Source organism: Pinus tabuliformis, chromosome 7 (assembly GCF_031772625.1).
Source record: "Pinus tabuliformis cultivar Carrire ecotype Pingquan chromosome 7, CPIR1, whole genome shotgun sequence".
Classification (NCBI taxonomy): Eukaryota; Viridiplantae; Streptophyta; class Pinopsida; order Pinales; family Pinaceae; genus Pinus; species Pinus tabuliformis.
In genome coordinates, this window is record NC_142293.1 from 1789626478 (window position 1) to 1789638759 (window position 12282).

Here is a 12282-nt window from a genome sequence, read left to right on the forward strand (position 1 = left end):
ACTGTCCTGAGCTTCATTATATTGAAATGTCTCTTTTCATGTGCCCTGAAGCTATTCAAAACTGAATGCAAAGGCCCTTTTTAACTCTTAAACACCACATTCCTCTTGAGAGATAGTTGCTTTACCTCTACTGGAACAGACATTGCAGTTTCAATTTCCTCCATCCGATTTCTGCTGAGATCTAGAAATGACTCAATTAAATCACCTTCCAGGAAACTTTTTGCATCCAAAGTCTTCCTTTCATAGCTAAATGATCCCCACTATTCATGGCTTAAGCCCCCTACTCCCTTGATCACCTTGACAAGATTTTCTTGCAACTTTTCAAGAAACAGATATTGCTCCTGAGGAAGAGATGCAATGACACCAATAACACCATTGACTGTTCCAAATATAACTGTAGGAATCTGGCTAGATTCTGAATCTGGCAGATGCATAACAAGAGATCCATGCCTAATAAGATATAACAAACTCTCCTAAGTGGTATTCACCTACAACTTCCAATTTTCCTCTCTCTTCATCAGTTGCAGCATCGCTATTTTTCCTCATTGTAAAAAAGGTTGAAATTGTTCTCTGCTCCAAGGTATAAAATGTATTCGCAAGACCTAACAATGGATATCCTGATTTTACTGATTTTGTACCATCAACTGACTGCCTTGGAGAGAAATCACTGTGACCATCCTCATCAATCTCCGGTGGCTCTAATGTCAGAGTCGAATCTTAGAATTTCTGCATCTTTGTGCTTGCTGTGTCACTTGTAGCACAGCTTGAACCTCCCACCATGGCCATGGCTGCATGTGTTAGCTTTTCAATGAGGGTTGATTCTGGATAAAGGTTGTGTGCAACAATCCATGTAAGAGAATCCTTTGAAGTTAGAATTCCTTGAGGCTTATTCCCAGTTGTGATGATGACTGAACTGACTTGAAATTCACGCATCTTCTTTGTAGCCATATACATAGATTATACAAAATCTAACGTGGCTGGAGTTGATTAATATCATCTCCTATTCCTTGAACAACAGTAGAAGCAAGCTCTGTCAAGCTCTCAAATCCACAGTTGAAATGATGAATGCAACCCATAGAATCGTGCAACTTAAAATCTATCATCATCCAGAACTTCAACTGCTGTCATTTTATTTGCATTATAATCACGAGCCCTCTCTTCAATTGCTCCCTCCTCATGTTTGTATAAACTCGATTGTGGATAATTGTATATGCCTTTGAAAACAAAGAGAATTGGTGAGAAATAACATATTTCAAAAGGCACTCGTAGTTTGATTACAAGTATGACAGTGGCCATGAAATTCAGCACACAATATCGGACCCCGCACTTTTATAGTGCACAATGAACATGGATACATGGTTACATTGAATTTAATGAGGAAAAAAAGCCGCTTTTCATTGTTATTTCTTAAACCCTAAACCTTGATAACACCTCAGTCCTTGTTCTTAAGCCTCTGGCGTTGCTCGTCCATCCGCTGAAGCTGAAGGCGCAAAATTGTAACACGGTACAAAAGCCAATAGAGAACCAGAGACATGACTATAAGCAGAGAATTCCTCTCGCTTTTCATCACTGATTTCTAGTGTCGGAGATGTTCTGCAGGACTTCAAAGGGGGCCATCACAAACAAGGCGTACCTCGAATTTCTAGTAGATATCCATCAACAGAAAAAGGCAGAAGGGCACCATAGTCAACAATGGATTCAACGCGCTCCGGGCCACCGCATAGAGGCCCTTTCCTAGGTGGTCCAATCCGAACATTGTTAACATTAATAATATTATGGCCTCTACTGCTGCAATGTACCCTAAAACAATCCATTCTAGTGCCATATATCAATAAAGAGATTGATTTCATCAGATAACCAACTACAATAAAATCTCCACGAGATTGAACATATAGGTCAAGAATATGACCATGATGGCCACATTCAGACTGCAACTCTTTTGAACCATCCTCACGGAGCTCCCATTTGTATAACTGAATCTTTTGATTGATGCCAGCAAGCAACTTTCCATTAAATGCATTCATATCATAAACATAACCCTTTGTCTCCTTCTGAGTAACAAGTTGCAGTTTACCATCTTCAACTAAAAATACTAAAATTCGGCCCTTGTTAGGTTCATTCTCCTCGGGAAATACATATGTTGTCCCAACACAGTAATAAGCATTGTTGTCATCTATAAATGAACAAATGCAAACATGTGCCAGTACCAAGACACCTAACGACCTAATGATGAGGATAAGCAGTTGGATATGATAGACGAAGTGTATAAGCTGACAACTGTTGATGTAAACACAACAGATTTTGATAAATATGACGGCTGGGTGAGATTTGCTATGGATCCGAACGAATCCCTAATTTTGTAGCGCAGTCAGTGTAAATTATAGGTTTTGCACTACGAAAACACCTAGATAATTTCATAACACATAAGAAGCTTGAAACAAATTTGATACAATGGAATCTGTGTGAGTTATGTAACCAGTGATGAATGAGAACAGAGTGTTTGACCTTTATTTAACCATACCACCAAGACTCCTAGGACTTAGATACTAAGCAAATTTGAAAGAAAACTAAACCCAGACTAACACCAAACCTTTACAATCAAAATGATGTGAACAATTTAGAAATTGTTTCTTAGGTGATAACACCTTCTTGACGCACTTTAGTTGCCTACAAGGTATGATATCGATTCCAACCTCTTGTCCACCTTTAAAAAAGATAATGTAACATTGATTTACAACCATATTCATGAGTGGCGTAGTTGCAAGAGGTTGGTGAGAACCAAGCTTCTTGATGAGATATTGCGCAAATGGTTCAGTTGATCCTTAAGACCTCAAATCACCAAATATGTGTCCATTTTTAGAGATATCACTAAGGAGAAAGCTATCTTGGCTTCCCAAAAACTAGATTTAATTTATTCACAATCAAGTATGCTTTATAAAGTACTTCCCAATGCTCCTAGGCCTTCCACTGACCCACTAAAGCCTACTCCTAGCCCACACACTCATGGTGTGATTGCATTTGCTTCTGACTTTGTGAGCCAACTTGTTTCCTAGCTTGGGCAGTTGATCGTTACATCGCAAGACCCAACAAATGCACCTGGCTCTACAAAATCATTGTTTTGAGAATTCCACCAATGCTCTTACATTGAATTCCACAACACCTAAGAACAACTAGCAAACTGGTGGAAAACAAATAAGAAAAATAAACAAAAGAACCAACCTTTCTTAGGAATCTCAACCAAACCCGCAAAATCAGGGAAGGAGCACAACTGAACGTCATCAAAATATTAAGCTCTGTTGTAAAATTTATCAAGGTGAGCATCTAACTCATGAGTTCCCTCAAATCGATGAAGTTCATAGGCTTCTTGCACCACCACAATCTACTCAACAAATTGTTTTTTTAACTCATCGATTCCATGTGCAACCATAACAACAAATGATTGCAAATCCTCCTCCACTGCCGCAAGAGGGAAATGAGGCCCTCTATTTTAATCCTTGAAATAACTCATACATTCTTATTTTTCAAGAGAGTATCAATGTGACCATGCAAACAAAGTCTGATCATTTTCCTGAGTTGATTTCTTCCCCTAAGGACTCACCCACTCACCTCCTTCCACTAGACCTACTACATTAGATAAGCCTTTGGAACCTATTTACCACCCACCTGAGGGTGCCATTTGTAGGAAAACACACAATCCATCTACCAAGGCTGCTTAACACTATAGTATTGTTGAATATCTTTCCCAAGCTCCCTGTGCCATGTTTACCTTGGAGATCTTGAAAATCTATCCTTAGTAGTGCCATGCCTTATTGTCTGCGATTGGTGGAGTGGACCCTTCAGACTCACACCTTATTTTTTTTAATGTTGACAAGGCTACTATTCAACTTTCCCACTAGATCACCTTTTAAATTACTATGCATGTCTTTCACAAGAATAATCATCACACTCTGGTGGATGAAGGATCTTCCACTTGTTTCATGTCACCATCATCCTGGAAGGCTCTTGTCTCTCCAATGGTTACTACGTATAAAACCACTCTACAAGCATTCAACGGACATAAATTTGTACCCAAGTGGGTTCTTCCCAAGTTTTCCATTGATTTAGGAGGGAAAGTTGTCTATGTTGATGTTGAAGTCATTGACGCTAATTTGTATTGTAATATGCTCCTTGGCCATAGTTGGTTCTATGTCATGACCATTGTTGCCTTGTCTATATTTTGTATACTTTTCTTCCCTCACAAAGGAAAGATTGTTATTATTGACCATCTTGACTATTGCGTGCCATCGACCCCACTTTCCACTATAGGGAATTCAGTCCCACTTGTGAGAGATAACCCTAGTCAACATTAGAGTGTTGGGGTGGAGTTGTTCAAAAGCTCATCCCTTATTGGTGTTTTTCCTCAATTACCCCCGCCTATCACTCCTTCCACATCTTTTGTTGTTCTTTTCCATATGATATCTTCTTACACCTGTGGAACACATCCTCTTTATGATCCTTGGGTGGTGCCATCTAAATTTGATATTGATCATTATGGTGATAATATACCTTTAAGTGCAGTGAAACTTTCTTATCAAACTATCCAACTGGCATCTACATCTTATGAGTTAGGTGATGCCATTTTGGTACCACTTGAAGATTACCCTATGCCTTCTTGGACCTTTGACCATACTCTCTCTTGTGACTTCCTTGAATTCCCACTACCATCATATGAAGCTATTCAAGAAGTCCTGTTGGTTTCTGACCTTCCTTGGGAAAATCTTCATCATGACTCTTCTTTCCTTCCCTAGGTAGAGAGTGTGGATGAGTCTTGTCAAATCCTAGTTTCCCCTAGCAATACCCATGTTTTCCTGAAACTCAATTATATTTTCGCTATCTCTTCTAAACAAAACTTGGCCAACATCTCCGCTTCAATCCCTATTAATATTGCCACAAAGAAAAGTGTAATGAAAAACATTTTTGTCCGGGAAAATTGTACTTCTCCTAAGATTGAAATTTACATTTCAATTTTCAAACAATTCCATGATGTTTTTGCTTGATATTATGATGAAAAGCATGGCATTGATCCATGAATTATAAAATATGAGATTAAAACTTATACTGGAGACAAGCCTATTCAACAGAAACTACAACTGTAAAACCATTTAAGGTAGCTACTATCAAAGATGAAGTAAAAAAACTTCTAGATGTTGGGTTTATTTATCCTGTACGTTTGAGAGAGTGGGTCTCTAGTCCTATTCCGATTGATAGGAAATAACGAATTATTCAAGTTTGTGTCTATTATCATGACTTAAACCTCGCCTGTCTAAAAGATAATTATCCTACACCTTTTATTGACCAGATTCTTGATGCATGTGCTAGAAATGCTATCTTTTCATTTATGGATGGTTTTTTAGGCCACAACCAGATTGAAATCAAACCCAAAAATCAGCACCAAAATGATTTTATCTACCCATGGGGAAACATTGCCTATGTTAAACTTCCCTTTGGTCTCAAAAATTCTTGTGCAACTTTCCAATGAGCCATGTCTTATGCATTTCACGATATCAAGAACATCGTTGAAGTCTATCTTGATGAGCTTGTTGTCCATTCTCTACTTTGTGATGATCAACATACCCACTTCTGATAAGTTTTTCTCTGATGTTGTTATTATAAAATCTAGCTTAATCCACACAACTGTGTGTTCAGTGTATTCTTCAGGTGTTTTCTAGGATTTATTGTCTCTCAAGAATAGATTCGCGTTGATCCCTAGAAGTTTGAGGCTATCATCAACCTGCTTCCTCCTCATACTATTCACTAACTTCTGAAACTTTAGGGAAAGGATAATTTCTTAAGATGATTTATTGGAAATTATGCTCACATTACCTAAGGCTTCATGCATTTGCTGAAGAAAGGAGTACCTTTCATTTGGGACGACCAAGCCCAACATTCTTTTGATGCTCTTAAGAAATCTTTGTTGTACGCACCTTTATTGAGTCCCCCTGATTTCAACTAAGATTTATTGTTATATCTCGTAGCCTTGGAATCTTCCCTTGGTATGGTTCTAGTCAAACATGATGACATGCATAATGAAAACCCTATTTATCATCTTAGAAAAGGCCTCTTAGGTCCTGAGATTTGTTACTCCCATATTGAAAAGTTGACCCTTGCAGCTATTATTGTTGTGCAATGATTGAGGCATTATATTTTATTGCAGAAGACTATCATCATTGCTGACTCAAACCCTATGAAACATATTCCTAGCTGTAAGATCATTGGGGGAAAGTACTCCAAGTGGGTTGTTATCCTTCAAGAGTTTAATTTGGAGTTCACCATTGATAAATCCAAAATTTCCTTATCTTTCACCGAGCTTCTTGCTGAATTTCCTTAGGTTAATGAGGATGCTATGCCCATGGATCATTTACCTAACAAATCCTTGTTCATCATTAGTACCTCCAATCCTTTCTATGGAGACATTCTTTTGTATCTCTAAACCCAATGTTTTTGGCTTGAACTATCTCATGATGACCATCAATGTGTACGCCATCAGTGTCAACACTATCTTATTGTTGGTGTGACCCAAGTTGGTCTAGTTTTGGTCAAAGACTTCGCATATAGAGGAGTGGAGCACACAGAGTCCATGAAGTTCTATTCACCGTGCAATGTCTAGGGGCTTTGGGGTGGGTCAAAATCCCTGATTTTGTAATGGGTATTGTTGTTTTAGCTCACTATTTTGTTGAACCCATAGTATATGGACCAGGGTATTGTAGTCATGAAATATATATAAGGAGATGTAATGCTTTGTCAAAGAGAAAAAAAAGATGTTGATGAATTAAAAATACTTTATGTCTTTAGTCTATATTTTTGGCCTTAAGGAAAGGCTATGCAGTTGAGTGCGTGGAGGCCTTGGAAGAGTTTGTAGCTGAGTGCACAGACCACCTGCAGCTGGGTGCATAGGTCGAAGAAGTTGTATGTACTGAAAGATCTATCTTAATAAACAAGAAGAAGTTTTTGAAAAGTCTTGTGCATATGTATTCTTAACCTGTGTTCACAAGTATAGATATGCATGTTTTTTACTTATTTTGTGAAAGATTTCATGTTAATTTGTTCTATGATATGTTTATGTAATAAGTGAGAATATGTGAAGTAAAGCATCAACACTATATATTTTCATGTAGTTTCAAAACTCATGTAATGTAATAAAACACAAGACAAGAATCCACTCTACTCTTTAAATAACAGAAACTAAGAATCGATGAAAACAATAATTGACAAGAGGAAGATAATCAAAGACACATAACACAATTTTTTCTCTGGGGAAAGCCATTGCTTAGAACCATGACTATCTATTGCATTAATTAGAAATTTGAGTGATAATACAAAGCTTTTTCTCACAAGAACAATTCTGCACAAGTATGAATAACTCTCTACTTCAGAAGCCCGCAATGAACAACACTTAGCCAATTGCTACTGCCTATTGATCCCCTATTTCCTTGCATAATTCCTGTAAGAATCAACCAATATTTAATGTGGGAAATCCTTCCTCAAAACTATGCAATCCAAACTAGGTCCGTTCCTGATTGTATGCATGATCTATACAACTCGGATCACTCTATAACTAATAGTACACTGTCTCTACACTCTAGTCTCAATTGGGTCTTTCTATGAACTGACATGGATGAGCTTTTCATGAGGGAATATTCAGTTAGATGGAGTAGCACCTAAGGATGCACTAGTGCACCAACTCATTACTAATCCTCTACTAGTTCCATAAACAATTAGAACTAGTTCAACTATCTATAACTCAGTCAAACTGAGTTATTTAATTACAACTAAAATAAACTAATCTTGGTTCCCTAAAATTTAGGGAGAACATATACATGACTATAGAAAGATTTCCAACTCAAAAATCCTAAGATAATTAAGTTAATTAATCTTAATTAACTATTTACAAGTTGTTATGAGAATATAGGTCGATTTTAATTCAAGGACAAATTAAACTGGAATTTATGGTTTCCATTTCTCAACAAGAAAGGTATTTTCATCTACCCTGATATTATCTTTGTGAAACCCGAATTTATGCCTTTTTCAAAATGTTAGCATCTTTCTCCTCCATGGGAACGTACTTCAACAACATAATCCACCTCAATACACAATCTCTAAGATGATGATATTGGTATCAATATTCTTGGACTGATCATGAAAAACTACATTTCAGAGAGTTTGATACAACTCTGATTATCACAGTAAATCACAGTTGGATCCATCTGTTGACCAAGAAAACCAACCATAATCTTCCTCATCCAGACAGCCTCACATGTTGCCTAAGTTACAGCCATGTACTCTGCCTCTACTGAACTCAGTGCAACCGATCTTTGTTTCCTATTGTACCAAAAAAATTTCACTGATCTAATATTGAAGATCCCTCCTGATGTGCTCTTCCTGTCAGATGGACTCCCTACCCAATTTGAATCGGTGAAACCTTGAATCTTCAATCCCTCTGTTTATCTATATAACAATCCATACTAAGTAGTGCCCTTGAGGTATCTCAACACATGATTTTCCACCTTCCAATATAGCTTGGTAGGCCTAACCATCGCTTGACTAAGTTGGTTAACTGCATAGCACATATCTAGTCGTGTGTTCACCAAATACAAGAGTGAACCCACAAGCTACCTGTAAGCATTAGCTTCTACTACTTCCCCTGAAGTACCGTCCTCCTTCCTCTAGTTACCTACTAGAGGAGTCTCCATGGGTTTGTTGTTCTCCATGCAGAACCTCATGAGTATCTCGTTGGCATAATTTCCCTAAGACACAAACAATTCCCCATCACTCTACCATACTTCCATGCCCACAAAGTAATGCATGAACTCCATGTCCTTCATCTAAAACTCTCTTGCAAGGTCCTCCTTGCAAGACTTAATCAACTAATCATCACATGTCGGAATCAAATCATGAACATACAAAACTATACTCAACAATTTATCTTCCACCACTGTGTGGTACAGGTTCACATCCTCTTCACTCTTGGTGAAGCCCAACCCAGTGAAGTAGCTATCAATCCTGGTGTACCAAGCATGGGTGCTTGCTTCAGCCCATACAATGCTCTCTTGAGCCAAAACACATGCAACTCATGGTCAAAGGTATCAAAACCTTCCAATTCCTCTATGTACACCTCTTCCTCAATCGTGCCATTAAGGAAGGCTATTTTTACATCCATCTAATGTATCTTCCAACCCATCTCTGTTGATAGTTCCAATATAGATCTGATCAATGAGTACCTTTCAACAAGAGAAAAGGTCTTATCATAGTCAATCCCCTCTACCTGGGAAAAGCCACAGGTCACAAACCTAGCCTTATGCTTCTCCACACTACCATATGCAGATTTCTTTACCTTGTAAATCCATTAAGAGCTCACCACTGACTTGTCCTCCAGTCTCAGGACCACATCCTAAACACTATTATGAACTATGGAGTCATACTCCTCCACCATGGCATCAACCCAAAATGGCTGCTTCACTGCTTCCTCAAAGAAAGATGTCTTTATCTCAACACATCCGCTCATAGGAGCCATGTATCCAGTGTACCTCTTAGGTGACCTCCTCTTCCTGTGCTGAGATGTGGGTGCGCCAACATTCTCCTGTGCATCATGCAATAATTTGTTAGCCTCTATGGTGTAATTTATCCCATCTATGGAAGACTTTGGCTGAGTGGATGTCTCCACTCCTGAATCCTCTACATGTGACTTCTCCACATCAATATAAGGCTCCTCAAACTTAGGAGATAAAATATCCTCAACCGCATGTAGATTAAGCTTCCTCTCAAGTGAAACTCACATGGCCTTATCCTCATCAAATTTGACATCCTTGCCAACCACTATCGTCCTACTGGTCAACGAGTACACCTGATAGTTGTGAGATGTATCAGTGTACTCAACAAATATCCCCAACTTTGTGGTCATCTCAAACTTTTTCCATGCATCTTATCAGAATGAGCCTCCTCTAGTGTCTTCATCCCAGTATCTGGTGCAAGCTACGGTTATGCAAATAAATTACTATGTTGCATGCCTCAGCCCAAAAGTGTAGTGGTAAGCCCTGATCATACAACATCATTGTTGCTGCCCCTACCATGCTTCTATTCTTCCTCTTTTCCACCCCATTTTTATGTGGGTTATGGGGTGTCATCAACTCCCATTTAATCCCTTCTACTACAAAGAAGGTCTTAAAGTCATTTGAAACATACTCACCACCATTATCACGCCTGAAATATTTAACCTTCTTGCCATACTCTTTCTCAAATAATGCTTTAAATTCACAAAACTTTGTGAAAGTTTGATCCTTCTTCTACATGAAAAATATCCAACATTTACGAGAAAAGTCATCAACAAATAACATAATACCTGTGTTTGGTCATGGTTGCTGTCAAGAATGGTCCACACACATCTGAATGGAATCGCTCTAGAATCACCTCTACTCAACTGTCTCTATCATTAAAGGAAGCCTTGGTATATTTTTTGTTGTAGTCTAGTTGGTTATAATACTTAGCTCTCACCTGAGAGGCTCGGGTTCAAGTGTTGACAATGGAACCATTTTTTGGCTTAGTGGGTCCTAACCCAGGTTCAGAGTTAGTTGCACCAAACAAATCCCTACACTATTGGTCCTTTTGGCATCAATCCATAGAGCGAAGACTGAAGTCTCACATGAAGCAGTATGGGGGGATGTTGGAACCAAGTTTCCACACCCAGAGATCATCATGATGTCGTTTTGTGCCCTAAATATGTCTTCGTGCAGATTAATAAGACCTTATGGCTTATCGATATAACTTCCTTTAACTATCCTCTAGACCTCTGCGAAGGTCTACGACTATCTTCTACGGACCTTGAACAGATTAATCACCTACTCACATGTACCAAAGATCGTTTTTAACCCAATAGATACCTCAATCGGGTTAAGTGTTCAATAACTTCAACATACAACAAGATAATCTTCGCGTAAACAATTAACAATAATTGCATTCATATAGCAATATAAATCGTGTAAAATCATGCATCAATACATCATTAGTTCATAAAACCATTATAACACAAGGCACATTCATATAGACATAAGTAAAGAGATAAACACGCGTATTTCTACAAAAATATTCTTTATTAATGTTCATTTCAACTTACAGACTCAATACTTCCCTACGCACTCAACTGCAGGGGTCCGCACACTTAGTTGCAGACTCTACTCTAGGCCTCTGTGCACATAGCTGTAGAGCCTTTCTTCCTACTCTTCTTTGTTAACTCTATAGACTTCTCCCATAGACCAACTCCATTATTTTCCTTAGACATCCTAAGACACACCTATTTATAAAATCCCATGGTCCATGGACCATGGGTAGATCTTCAAAATCTGACTCAACTTACATAAAGAAGGGTAAAACCCTTTATGATTCTTTAATTATCTATGCACTCCGTGACCACAACTTACAGAGACTTTACATCTTTATACAACAAAACTTGGGTTTTGCCCCAAAATTGACCCTAGGGGACTCCATCCCAATAGGTGCCATCAACTCCTGTTTAATCCCTTCTGCTACAAAGAAGGCCTTAAACCCATTTGAGACATACTGACCACTATTATCATGCCTCAAAGATTTAACCTCCTTGCCAGAATCTTTCTCAACCAATGCTTTAAATTCAAAAAACTTTGTGAAAGTTTGATCCTTCTTCTAGATGAAAAATATCCAGCATTTACGAGAAAAGTCATAAACAAATAACATAATACCTGTGTTTGGCTGTGGTTGCTGTCAAGAATGGTCCACACTCATTTGAATGGACTCGTCTAGAATTGCCTCTGCTCAACTGTCTCTGTTGTGAAAGGAAGCCTTGGTGTATTTTCCCAAAGTACAACCTTTGCATGTATCAACTTGCTCTAGTGTGCCTTTGGGAAGACCAATAGAGATTTGTTGCATGATTTTCAAAGTCCCATGATGCAAGTGGCCCAATCGCCTATGCCACAACTCACCAACATCTTAGCTCTGCACCTTCTCTTCTTTCATTCTCAAAGAATAAACAAACTCTACCTCCATCTTATAAATATTCTTAACATGAATCCCTATCTTCTTTACCATACCCATGGCTATGTGTCGAAGGAATGCCTTTCCTTTCGAGAAAATCACATCATAGCCTCTATCCTCAAGCATGGTGACTGATACTAAGTTCTTCTTCAGCCTGGGTACATACATCAAATCCCTCAAGGTGAGAGGAACACCCTGCTCCCTATGAAAAGTGACTGTTCCCAATCCAGTAGCACTATACCT

General features: G+C 38.4%; 1 pseudogene; it reads right to left on the bottom strand.

Annotated features, from left to right (window-relative positions):
* Positions 1-260: 260 nt before the first annotated feature.
* LOC149255506 (DNA damage-binding protein 1 pseudogene) overlaps positions 261-12282 on the bottom strand; it is a 182824-nt pseudogene continuing 170802 nt past the window's right edge.